At 46.8% G+C, this 13,476-nt stretch overlaps 1 protein-coding gene across 5 annotated transcripts in view; it reads left to right on the forward strand.

The window, feature by feature from the left end:
* The window catches only part of TRIM37 (tripartite motif containing 37), a 198,214-nt gene that overhangs the window by 162,973 nt on the left and 21,765 nt on the right, over positions 1 to 13,476 (forward strand). The window lies entirely within an intron of this gene.

Genomic DNA, 13,476 nt, shown 5'->3' on the forward strand with positions numbered 1-13,476 from the left:
GCAGCTCTTGTGCAATACATGTGACTGCCGTTAAAGAGACTGAATATTCCCAGCTCCCCACACCCATAGTTCCTCCCACCGCTGAATCTGGTGCTGAGAGGTGAGAGGGACTATGGGTGTGTGGAGCTGGGAATATTCAGTCCCTTTGATGGCCAGCATATTGTTAGCTGCAGCCGTTGGGCTATCACTGATTTGGCGCCGGCGTCACGTGTCACAGCAACCGCATGAGAGCCCGGGGAGAGAGAGTTCTGACACCATGGGAACGGTGTCTGCACGGGATGTGTGTGTGTGTATAGGCTTTATTATTTTATGGGGGCCAAACATTTTGATCGAGAAGGGGGACAACCCTTTTAAATGTTACTAGAAAAATACCATCAACAAGTATTAGAAAATAAACAATATGATTTAAACCCCCAAACTAATTATCCCTTCCACCCTCCATGTTGTTGTTTCTTGTTGACATGTAGTTTTTCATTTTGGGGTGGCAATTTTCTTTTTTTTTTTTAATACATCCATTTTACAAAAGAAATAAAGCACTGGTATTTTATTCATTGTTTAAACTCTTGCAAAAAGGTTGGGCTTCTTCCAATTATTTGTTTAGCCTTCCCTTTGACGTCTTCTATTATAAATTATGGACCAGTTTCATAGTGGAAACCACCAAAAGACTGGTCTGCTCCCTTATTTTAACCACTTAACGATTTGTAAACTTTAGGCCTTCAAGCCTAAACTCATGAAAAAGAACTTTATTCTCAATATAAATTAATAGGAAGAGTAGTTTAAGCATTTTCTAAGCGCGGTTTTATGTGTTGTTCTGAGCAGACACTAAAAAAAACCGCTTGTCAAAAATGTAATGTGAACATTCCCACATTTTCCTTTACTGTGGCTTAGTTTTATGCTACTTGCTACTTTTTCTGACTTAGGATTTATTTAAGCTTTGGCTTAGTTTTGTGGATTGTGCATGTATTAGGTATTATAAAATCTTCATGGAAACCACACTATATAAAGGCTTTGCCAGCTGAAACACGCGTCGGGGAGGGCGCACTCACGATATTTTCCCAGGCCATCTTACCAGGTATAATGCTGACAAATAATAATGATTTGTATACACTGATATATGTGATGCCTGTTATTGTGCAATAATGAAGGGTTGCATAATGTTTTCAATCCAAATGACACGCGATAATTTGCTGTATACCCTTTCAGCATGTGCGCCCTAATTCTTGTATGTGCATGTTCCCCCCCCCCCATCCCATGCTCGTGTACCTTTACTATATTCAATAAAAAAAAAATGTTGTAATTAAAATAATTTTGAGATAACTGATCATGGTTGTTTGGTCTTTGTTATGTATAGGTATTGTAGACAGGCAGTAAGATGGTGCCTGCTGCCAAGTCCGAGATGGAGTGATGTGTCACTGAGGTACCTGGCCTTGGTGATATGACAGCTGCGAAAAGCTTATAATGCAAAGAGGTTTTAATTAGTGGAGCTGCAAAGGGGTTAAGTTGACAGTAATGACTGGTAAATGATGGGTGGAACTGGTCATTCCCATCCTCCAATCTGGGTTTAAAAGGGAAGCTGAGCTGTTCATAACTGTTCTTGTGTGTAGAGGTGGAGATGTCTCTGAGACGTGGTCTCTGGGAGCTGGAGAGATCACCTACTTCTAGTCAAATTATGCTGTGTGAATCTGGGAAATATTGTGAAGGGGTGATCCCTGTAGAATTGCAGTGACCCTGGCAGTCCGTTTGCAACGGGGGAACATCTCTTGCTACCGAAAGAACAAGCCTCCCCTGTGCCAGATGTTTGAACTTTTTGCACCTGGTCCAAATATGGCTGCAGACAGAGACTTGTTCTCCTGCACAGATGGTGGAGTGGGTGGTGATGGACCGATTTATCCATCTACTCCTGAAGCTGGTGCAAAAGTGGGTTACCCAGGGAGAGCCCCAGAGTACAAATGACCTGGTGGACCTGGTAGGTACTTGTATACTCTCGCGCATCACCCCTACTCTGGAACTCTCTACCACAACATAACAGACTCTCACCTACCATCGAAACCTTCAAAAAGAGCCTGAAAACCCACCTCTTCCGACAAGCCTACAAACTGCAGTAACCAGCGATCGACCAAACCGCTGCACGACCAGCTCTACCCTCGCCTACTGCATTATCACCCATCCCTTGAAGATTGTGAGCCCTCGCGGGCAGGGTCCTCTCTCCTCCTGTACCAGTTATGACTTGTATTGTTTAAGATTATTGTACTTGTTTTTATGTATACTCCTCCTTACATGTAAAGCGCCATGGAATAAATGGCGCTATAACAATAAATAATAACAATAATAATGTGGAGAACTCCGAGTCATCAAGGGAGTCTGAGTTCACCTGTCAGGGACACCCAAAAGATGTGGCCAAGAGGGGTCAGAGCCAGGTTCAAGGAGTACAACTCAGAGAATTATTTGTTGGAGGTGTCGTGCCCTGAGGCATATATAAGCCATCTGTCCCCTGACCTTGGAGCCAATGGACTGTGGCATAGGCCAGCGTTGCTCCTACTTCACTTACCCTGCCTGTAGGGCTGCACCTCATCCTGGTGAGGGGCCCTGATTGTGTTAGGTAACATTAAAGGGGTGCAAGTGACTGGCCTCTTTGACTCGAAGTTTGGTGACCCAGGTAAGGACCACACTCCCACATGTGCCATTCCCCGGGAAGATGGTGGATGTTGGGTGTATCCACTGAGATGGCAAAAACTTTCCTATGGTCCAGGTCGACATAGGCACAAATTGTGGATCCGTTTCCCACAAAGCAGGAGTAATAAAAAATATTGCATCCTATAACTGTTGGATATGATTTTATTCAGTCGCCATGACAGCACCACGAGAGAGGGGATCCGCCATTCGGGGACTGGAAACCTACAGACATAAAAAGGGCGGCCCTCTCTCCCGCAGCAGTTGGTTTCCTGTCCCTGACAGGGGATCCCTTCAGACATACCTTCAGGACTCCGGATGGAAGCCCATGCCTGGCAGCCAACTCAGGCAGCGGGGGTCCCCTGCCTCGGCCTGTCCAGAGCATTGGAAACGCCGCATGGCAGGGGGACTGTTGGTGCAGGTGGCAGCAAGTGGAAGGGGCCTTCAGGGGGAGAGCCTACTTCCGGAAGCCCGGCACCGGGTGAGTCTTCCCTCCTCGCCCTGTCCTGGGGGACGGTGGCTGTCTCCTTCGGCGGGGGGGCGCGGGCCCGGGGGCATCCGCGATGTAGCCGTGGCGTCTACTTCTGCCGGCGGCCGCTGGCGTGGGCTGATGATGCGGCCTGGTCGCGCCGCATGACACGCCGGTCACGCTCTGTGGGCCGCGGCTGTGACGTCAGGGGTGTGCGCCTCTGGGGGAGCTGGGCGGCCGGGGCGTGCACCTGCAAGCCCCAGAGGGGGTGGTACCGGGGGTTGGCCGGCTATTTAAAGGCCCAGGTCTGGTTGAGAGCTGCTTCTGGCCCTGTGTTATTCCATGATGGCGTCGCAGGAGCAGCCAGAGCCTCTGGAGGAGCACGCAGCCTCAGTCTTCAGAGAAACCATAGCAGTGTTCTAGCAGCAGCAGCCGTTCTGAGAAACACAGATCTACTCAGAAGGCGAGACCTGAGAAGTCCACGAGTCATAAGGGATCGGCGGCTCCGATGGACCCCCCACAGAACCCGCTACTGCGCTGTTATAAGCCACGGTAAGTGAGCTACGAGAAAGTTCACCTAGGTGATTCTCTGTTCCCCTTATGTTCCCTCCCATTCTGCCAGGGGAAAAAGTGCTCAGGGAAGAGCAAGCACAGAGAGTGTGCCGAATGCGGGGTCCCCCTCCCGGACTGTCAGGGAAGGAAGCTTTGTAGACCCTGCATACATCGCCTGGTCTCGGAAGAGACCGCTGACTTTACCTCCAGTATAAGGGAGATAGACAAGAAGTTAGAGGTTCGGTTAGATCCCTTTCTCCGGCCACAAGGTCTAGAGAAAAGTCCCCTAAATCTCCCGTTCTGGTCTCCGATAGTGACTCGCAGGAGAAAAGATCAGAGTCATGATCTTCATCATTATCTGAAGCCAGATCAGGCCACTCCTGTTTCCCACTAGAACAGGTCAATCATCTGGTAAAGGCGGTAAACACCACAATGGGGATTGAGGCGACCCCGGCAGAGAAGTCAGTACAGGACTCTATGTTCCGGTGTTTGGACCGGAAAAATCGAAGGTCCTTCCCATTGATAGACAAAATTAGTGCCCTTATTACAAGGGAATGGAAAAAACCCGAGAGAAAAGGCTCCCTACCTCCTGCCTTCAAAAGAAAGTATCCATTTGAAGAAGCAGCTTCATCCTCAGGGGACAAAGCCCCAAGATTGGACGCAGCTATAGCCAAAGCATGCAAAAAGACTTCCTTACCCTTTGAGGATCTTGGAAGCTTAAAAGACCCGCTGGATAGGAAGGCAGATGTGTTCCTCAAGGGAACCTGGGAGACATCAGCTGGAGCCCTACGGCCAGCAATTGCTGCCACATGCACCGCCAGGTCCTTATCGGTTTGGTTGGACCAGCTGGAAGAGCAGATTAGAGATAAAGTCCCAAGGCAGGACATTCTTTCCTCCCTCTATGGTCCAGGGAGCAGCGGCCTTCCTCTCAGATGCGTCGGCGGTCTCGGTGAAGTTAGCAGCCAGATCCGCGGCCCTCTCCAATGCCGCCCGTAGGGCCTTGTGGCTTAAATGTTGGCCAGGTGACATGCAGGCCAGATCAAAGTTATGCGGTATCCCATGCGAGGGGATTTACTTATTTGGTAAAGTTCTGGATGAGCTGTTGGAGAAGGCGGGCGACAGTAAGAAGCGCTTTCCATATTTAGGAAGACCGCCTTACAGAAGAGACTCCTACAGAAGGTGGTTTGATCGTAGGAGAACAACAAGAGACCCAGATATGACACCAGGAGAAGAGGTAGGGGGTATATGTTTAATACCCCTCGGGACCGCAGCGATCCCAAATGACTGCCGGACCAGGTGGGGGAGAGGTTGTTGTCCTTCTACCCAGCCTGGTCACGCGTTTCAAACAGTCCTTGGATACGGAGCATCATCAGAACAGGACTGAGGTTCGAATTCCAGCAGACTCCGTGTGAGAAGTTTATTCAAACTCCCATCCGTTCTTCGTCTACAGAACAGAAGGCGTTGGAGGAGGAGATCTATGATCTTCTCCAGAAGGGTGTCTTGGCAAGGTTCCTGAGCTACAAAGAGGTAAGGGGTTTTACTCCCAGTACTCTGGGCCCAATTCCACACAACAACCCAGCAGTGGAACATCTTACACAACACCCGTCAGCTAGAGGGTTGCCTCGAGGATAGTTACCTTATCTAATGATACCATTCAGTCCCTACATTGGTGGTCACTGATTTCAAATCTGCGTAGGGGTGTTCCTTGGGTAAACAAGATCTCCCGAATTCTAACCACGGATGCTAGTCCCAGGGGCTGGGGGGCTCATATGGGGGACAACTGGGTCCAGGGAGCATGGTCTCCGTCAGAACAAAAATTATCTAACCTTAAGGAACTGTTAGCAGTAGAGCGGGCTGTAAGTGCTTTCCTTATGTCCCTACAGGGCGAACACGTCAGACTATTCTCAGACAACCAGGTAACGGTAGCCTACATTAACCACCAGGGGGGAACCCGGTCCAGGCCCTTAATGGATGTGGCGAATCGTATTTTCCAGATCGCCGAGGTTCACCTCCTATCCCTTACAGCTCTACCTATAAAGGGAAAACAAAACCTAACAGCCGATTTCCTAACTCGCAACAGGCTCAAACTGGGAGAGTGGACACTAAAAAGGGCCATCTTCGGACAGGTCATACACAGGTGGGGACTTCCAGAGATAGACTACTTTGCCAGGAGAAGGAACAGCCAACTCCCTATGTTCTGTTCTCTGGATCCCAGAGAGAGCCCGTACGCAGTGGACTCTTTCCTGATTCCGTGGAGCTTCGGCCTAGCATATGCCTTCCCCCCACTGAATCTGATTCCGATGGTGCTGAGGAAAATCTGGGAGGACAGGGCCCACGTTATCTTAGAAGCCCCGTTCTGGCCAAGGAGGTCATGGTTTCCTTGGCTGAGGAAAATTTCTGTATCCCAGCCATGGATTCTCCCCGAGCTCCCGTACCTTCTGTACCAGGGTCCAGTATATCACCCACGAGTTTCCAATTTACAGCTAGCGGCATGGAGTTTGAGGGGGAGCTGCTAAGGGGGAGGGGGTTTTCTCAGGGGGGCTAGTCAACACCCTCTTAAAGAGCAGGAAGGCCTCCACGACAAATATCTACGCTAGAGTCTGGAAAGTTTTTCGCAGAGTCGGGGGCGGAGGTCGGTCAGAAAATCCGCATTGATCAGATTCTGGAATTCCTTCAGAGGGGGTTGGAGATTGGTCTAGCTACAAATACGCTTAGAATCCAGGTTTCTCCTCTAGGGGCCTTTTACAACTGCAACTTGGCAAACAATTACTGGGTGACAAGGTTCATTAAAGCAGCAGCAAGATCCAGACCCATCATTAAACATAGGCTGGTCCCATGGGACCTCAACTTAGTTTTATCAGCGCTAACAGAACCCCCCTTTTGAGCCTATTGAGTCTGTCCCCATAAAAATCCTTTCATTCAAGACTGCCCTGTTGATTGCACTAATGTCAGCCAGGAGGGTTAGTGATCTACAAGCCCTCTCTAGGATAGAGACCCCCTATATAGACCCAAAGTCGCCTCGAAGTTCCACAGGCTGCAAGAAATAGTCCTCCCATCCTTCTACCCGAACCCCACTAACCCGACCGAACAGAAGCTCCATTCCCTAGATGTGAGACGGTGCCTCCATAGTTACATTTCGGCCACAGAACCATGGAAAAGGGACTGCTCTATTTGTATCTGTCCAGGGAGCTAGGAAAGGACTTAGAGTGTCCAAGAACACCCTAGCTAGGTGGATTAGGGAGGCTATCTCTTTTGCTTATACAGCAGGTGGGCTGGAGGTTCCGGACGGCATAAGAGCGCACTCTACTCGGGCCGTGGCAACATCTTTGGCAGAGAGATCGGAAGTATCCATCGAGGACATATGTAAGGCGGCCATGTGGTCTTCTTCATCCACGTTTTTCAACCACTATAGATTAGATTTAGGCGGGTCCGCCGACCTCACGTTCGGTGAGAAAGGTGCTTGAGGCAGCTATCCCTCCTTAGAGTTCTCATCTCTGTAAATCTCTCGTGGTGCTGTCATGGCGACTGAATAAATGCTCAGCTACTTACCGGTAGCGGTGTTTTTCAGGAGCCCATGACGGCACCTTCACATTCCCTCCCTCTGCTTTCACGTCTTGGATCAGCACCTTTACTTTTAGTTAAGAATTAGTCACAGTAGTAAGAACATTTAGTTTGACTGTACATATATGAATTGCTACTAACCGGGGAGGTCCTCTCATGCTCTGTAATCCAACTGAGGCGGGAGAGAGGGCCGCCCTTTTTATGTCGGTAGGTTTCCTGTCCCCGAAGGGCGGATCCCCTCTCTCGTGGTGCTGTCATGGGCTCCTGAAAAACACCGCTACCGGTAAGTAACTGAGCATTTTCTTGGCTTTGGGACCACAGTATGTTGATGGAAGGTATCCAGCCTTCGGCTTTGGGCAGTGATTCTGGTTTGTAAACAGGCAGCAAGATGGAGTCTGCTGCTGAAAAGTCAGAGATGGAGTCATGTGTCGCCAAGGCCAAGGTACCTGGCCTCGGTGATATGACACCTGCAAAAAGCTCCAGCACTGATAGAGTAGAGGTTTTACTTAGTGGAGCAGCAAAGGATTAAGCTGTAAGGGAGGACTGGAAAGTGATGAACAGGACCTGTCATTCAAATCCTCCAATCCGTCAGGTGCAGCTGAGTTAAAAGAGAAGCTGACCTGCTCATAATAGTTTGTGTGTAGAGATGGAGACCATTCAGAGACCTGGTCTCTCTGGGCGCTGGAGACACGTTCCTACTTCTGGACAGATTGTGCGGAGAGAATCTGGACAATATTGTGAAGGGGTGAGCCCTGTACAACTGTATGGACTATTTTGTTTTGTCTTTTGCTGAAAGGCCGTTTATCTGTTTTGCTTCTAAAGATTTGTAAACTTTAATAAATCTGCCTGCTTGGACAAAGAAACTGCATACCTGTGTGAACGCTGATTAATGCCTACCTGAGCTAATCCCTACTGTATGTGGATACTTAAGATTTAGCCCCCCATTTTATCACGATGAGGAGGAATTTGTATGGAGCAATAGTCTCAGCATGCCTGCTTCTTACAGCTCATGTGAATTACAGACAGCCAAGTGGTCAGAAATTAGATGGATTTGTTGGAAGATGGCTGTCTATGATCGTGCTGTCTATGATTGAGCATGATTTTAAGCTTTTCAGCATGACACATCTTACTGCTGACATTTCCTTGTGGAGATTGTGTGACTACTTTATTTTACACATCTGTTAGTAATGGAAGCGGCTGAAATGGCTGAGCCAATGAATTGTAATTACGCTCTGTCCGTTTCCTGCCACGTACAGTACTGCAAAATTGATTGTAGACAATGGAGCCAATTCTTTAAAGGGATTTTCCCCATGAACAAAGTACATTTTAAATTACAGATCTTGGAATACTAATAAGTTCCACAATTGGATGTGCTTTAAATAAAAATATTCCTGTGCTGAGATATTGCTACAAATCTGACCCTGTTATGTAATGTGTAATGGCTGTGTCTTACCATGCAGAGACATGGTCTGATCATAACACGGCTGCTGGCCAGGGAAGGGAGGCAAAGAGAGGATACAGACATTACAGCACAGGATGGTATATGATTCTTTCTGTAAGGAAAAACATTTCCCTGCCTGTTTTTTAAGCAATGTTTTACCTCAAAGAATCAGTTGTGATCCCATGCCGTTCTGTCTGTATACTCTCTTTTGCTTCCTTACTGTATGGTCAGACACAGCCATTACACAATACACAGCAGGGGCACGTTTATAAGTTTCTCAGCACAGGAAAAAAAAATAAAAAGAGATATCGAATTGTGGAAACTAATTATTCACAGATATATTGATTAAAATGTTGATTGTAATTAAACTTTTTCTTGGGGAAATCCCTTTAAGGCTACGTTTCCAGTGTAGAGGTCAGCCAGGGCCGTAGTCGTGGCTGAGCTCATCGAGCCTTGCGTGCCCTGGCCTCCCAATACATATAAATCGTGTTTCATGGTCAGCTTACTTGTATCTTCGTCCCCTGCTCCGTCAGGATCTCTTCTCCATTCTTTAATAAGGTCACCTCAGGCCGCTTCTGAATAAACCGAGACACAGTCCAGGTGCAACTCAAAGCGTAAAACTTTACTCTCATGTCTTTGCAGCACATCCAGATTTGTTACAACATTATCGACAGCTTGTACGTTATACGTTACTTCGTCTTTCCCTGCACTCCTCTCCTTGTCACACTGCACGTGCCTGGGTCGAACCGTCTCCAACCGGCTCCTCAGCATCCTACCTGGCCAGCATCACTGCATATGGTGTTCCCTCATCCGTTTTGCCCCAGATCTGAGGGCATCAGCCCAAGCAATGACTTGCCACATGGTGAGCGACCTGCCCTGTTGTGCTACGGTGACTTCTCCTGTAGCCCAAGTTTCTGTAGCTGCTGCCGCTGCTGTTTCTGTAGCTATGCTGGCCCACTGACTCTGGATGGCTGGGTTCCTTCTTAAACATTGCAGGGTGCTGAGTAGCTCAGGCATTTAGCCCACCCAAGCACTTCGGGCTTCCTAGCCTTGACTGACTCTAACCAGGAACTATTCCTGCCTTACACCTCGGCTATCCCCTCCTATTTTAACTATTTACTGTCTATTGAACTCTTATCCTATACTTTAAACACTATTATATCTTCATCTAGTGGCCTAATAATAATACTATGTTTTCCCAATACAACACCTTAAGAATATATACATAGCAACATTATGTACACATTTTTATAAGGCTGGAATCGTATGAGCGCGTATGGCATACGATGCGAGATGCAAATGACCCTTGGGCTCCATCTCTGCTGCGAGTATAATCCAAGTACATGCTAGTGTGCTCCGATCTGCTCGCATGAGAGAAGCACAGCACAGGTGCGGAGAAGATGGAGAAAGTAATTCTCTATCTCCTCCTAGGCTTGAGTCACCATATATTGGACTGCACTGGGGGGACATTCGAGTGCAGTCCACCGTTTCACTCGCACCCATAAACTTGTATGGGTGTGAGTGAGCCGAGTCTCCTGCCGCTCGCAGCATGCTGCCATTGTTATCATGTAAGGGGGGGATGACTGCACCGCGGGTACCTGCGTGGACTGGGACTGATGAGGCTGTGTCCCCTGTTCCTGGAGGGAAGTTTGAGCCTGCAGGACCTCCCTCCTGTCCGAGGGGGCGTGGCTAAGCGTTACCAGGGGCAGCATTGGGCGCAGGAACAGACAGTTGGCAGGAAGGTGTAGCGTGCGGCTGAGGAGAGTGAGATCCTGCTTCGGGGCTATGGGGAGCAGATGCGCGCGCCCGGCAGTGAAAGACACAGACCGCAGAGACTCCGACGAGAAGCCCGGCGTTTGCCGATCGGCACCCGGACATCAAGGTGCTAATCGCTCTGTAACGGTCAGTGCTGCGCGTGTGCCACCTGACTTACTGTGACCGGGTACTGCTGCTTCCTGAAGCCCCTGTGCATATTCGTCGAGCCTCGTCTAATTGTGACGGGACTGTGGCCTATACCTTGCCGGCCACCGGAGTCTCCTTACTGAGGACTCCACGGGACGTTTCAAAGACTCAACATTGCCAGCAGGGCACATATTGTCGCCTTCTTCAGAACCAAACCGTATCTACGTTGTGCTGATAGCTGTTGGCGCCATCATCCACACTTCGGGACCTTTTCTGACAGGAAAATGTCTGATAGTGACTCCCTTGAGAACGACTTCACTTGGTACTCCTACATTGTTTCCCCCTCAACCAAAGCCCTGTATTTCCAGTACTGCCTGGTATTTACCTCACGGTTACTTATCTCCCTGCTTGGAGTATCTCCCTGTTTTATTAAAACCTGTTAACCCTTGATCTGCCTTCTGTCACATCGCAGATGTGATCTTCCCAATAGAATAACACTGGGCAGAGTGGTTTGCGATGTTTTATCACATAGCACTCGGCCGTATTATACGATAGTGTGACTCCAGCCTAAAGATTGACACTGCTTATGACAATGCGCACGGCACTTAATGAATTTGGCGTATCTTATTAGTGGTGTGGTTTGATAAATTGCCTCCAGTATATTTACGTTTTTGTTGGCACTCATACCTCCAGCAACTTTCATCATTGAGGATATAAGGTCTATATAGGTCTAATTAAAGTTCTTTTATCTGCACTTCTCACATGTAATGGGTAAATTATTGTATGTAACTCTCATAATTCTGCAGCATCTTTTCATATTGGGAAAAAAAAAAAGCAAAAAATAAACACCAAAACCCTGGATACTACCATACTGCCCCCTTGAATGCACTATTGTATATACAGCTTTAGCCCACGCAGGTATTAAGTGATGGTGTTCTGCTATATACACTGCTCAAAATAATACACTAAAATACCACATCGTAGATATCACTGACTGAAATATTCCAGCTGCAAATCTTTATTCATTACATAGTGGAATGCGTTGAGAACAATAAAACATAAAAATGATCAATGTAAATCAAGAATAATATCCCATGGAGGTCTGGATTTGGAATGATACTCAAATCAAAACGGAAAATCAAATTACAGGCTGATCCAACTTCAATTGAAATGTCTCAAGACCATTGACTTTTTAAACCAAATAGGAATTATCGACCTCCACACTTTCTTATGGTCTCTGATCCTCACTTCCATATGACTTCTCTCCCACATAATGATCTACATTTTTCATTTCAGTTTGGTCATCTACCTGGATTACAACATTTGCTACATTTTTTAAAAAGTTACTTTTATCCCTGGATTACAATTCTTTGTTGTATTTACAATACCTGATATCAGAATATCGATTTACACGATCAAGAAGAATCAACAACAGACTTTTTATTATAATAGTCAACATATTATACAAAAAATTCCAAATCCACTTGCTATAGATTTGTTTAAACCGAACGTTTTCCTCCACCAAGTTCTAGGGATACTTTAGGGTACTCCCAGACCTGGACAAGTAATCACGCATATTAAGCAGTATTTTTTTGTATTTTTACATATGTACGTTTGTTATCAATATTTGTACTTGCTACTTTTGTTTTTATGTCTTCGGTAGATATAATTTTGATGTATGCTTATTTCATACTTTAGTTATATGTTTTATGGTATATTTTTGATTTATAGGTACCAACATTTCCAGGAATATCTAAATTTGATTTGTAATTTTGACTTGTATGCTTAAATGTCTTTTCCCTATCTTTATAGGGTTTGTTCCTTTTATTTTCCCATCCCCATTTTTCCTCTTCTTTCCCAGTTCTGTATTTTTCTTTTCCCTTACTAACCTTCCCTTACACCTATTCTTATGCCTTTCATATTCCCCCTTTTAAAAAAAAAAAAAAAAAAAACCTCAATAAATACAGTTGAAACAAAAATGCCTCAAGACAAGGAAATGATGCTCACTAGTGTGTGTGGCCTCCACGTTTCTGTATGACCTCCCTACAATACCTGGCCATGCTCCTGATGAGTCAGCGGATGATCTCTTCCCAGACCTGGATTAAAGCATCAGTCAACTCCTGGACAGTCTGTGGTGCAACATGACGTTGGTGAATGGAACGAGACATTATGTCCCACAAGTGCTCAATTGGATTGGGTCTGGGGAATGGGCAGGCCAGTCCATAACATCAGTGTCTTCATCATGCACGAACTGCTGACATACTTCGGCCACAGGAGACCTAGCATTTGTCACGCATCAGCAGGAACACAGGGTCCACTGCACCTGGTCTCACAATGGGTCTATGGATCTCATCCCAGTACCTAATGCCCGTCCGGGTCATGCTGGAGGATGTTGCAGGCAGCTGAACGTTCTTCATGGCGTCTCCAGGCTTTGTCAAGTCTGTCACATGTGCTTATGAACCTGCTTTCATCTGTGAAGAGAACAGGGCGCCAATGAATTATCTTCCAAGCTTGGTATTTCCTAGCAAATGCCAATCACTCTGCATGGTGTTTGGCTGCAAGCACAACACCCACTGGTGGGGGGAGGAGGAGAAATTGATTCACAATCGGTGTTACATTCTGCTGTTTAAGTGTTCCATATATTTTTTTAAGCAGTGTATAAACAGTGCAGAACGGAACTTGTGAACTTGTCTGCACTTACCATATCCGTAGAAAATCTTTATTAATATAAAACAAGCATAGCAGATGCAAGTCACAAGACTATTAAGCAAAAAACATAACAGCTGATGCTTGTTTTTTGTCCACTGACATTTCTGAGGGCCTGATGGTATCTTTTTTACAGCTTAGTTGTGCTGTTCAACAAAGCGTCTTAACTACTTCT

The sequence above is a fragment of the Dendrobates tinctorius genome, unplaced genomic scaffold (assembly GCF_039654945.1).
Source record: "Dendrobates tinctorius isolate UK_male_01 unplaced genomic scaffold, ASM3965494v1 ptg000007l, whole genome shotgun sequence".
Lineage (NCBI taxonomy): Eukaryota > Metazoa > Chordata > Amphibia > Anura > Dendrobatidae > Dendrobates > Dendrobates tinctorius.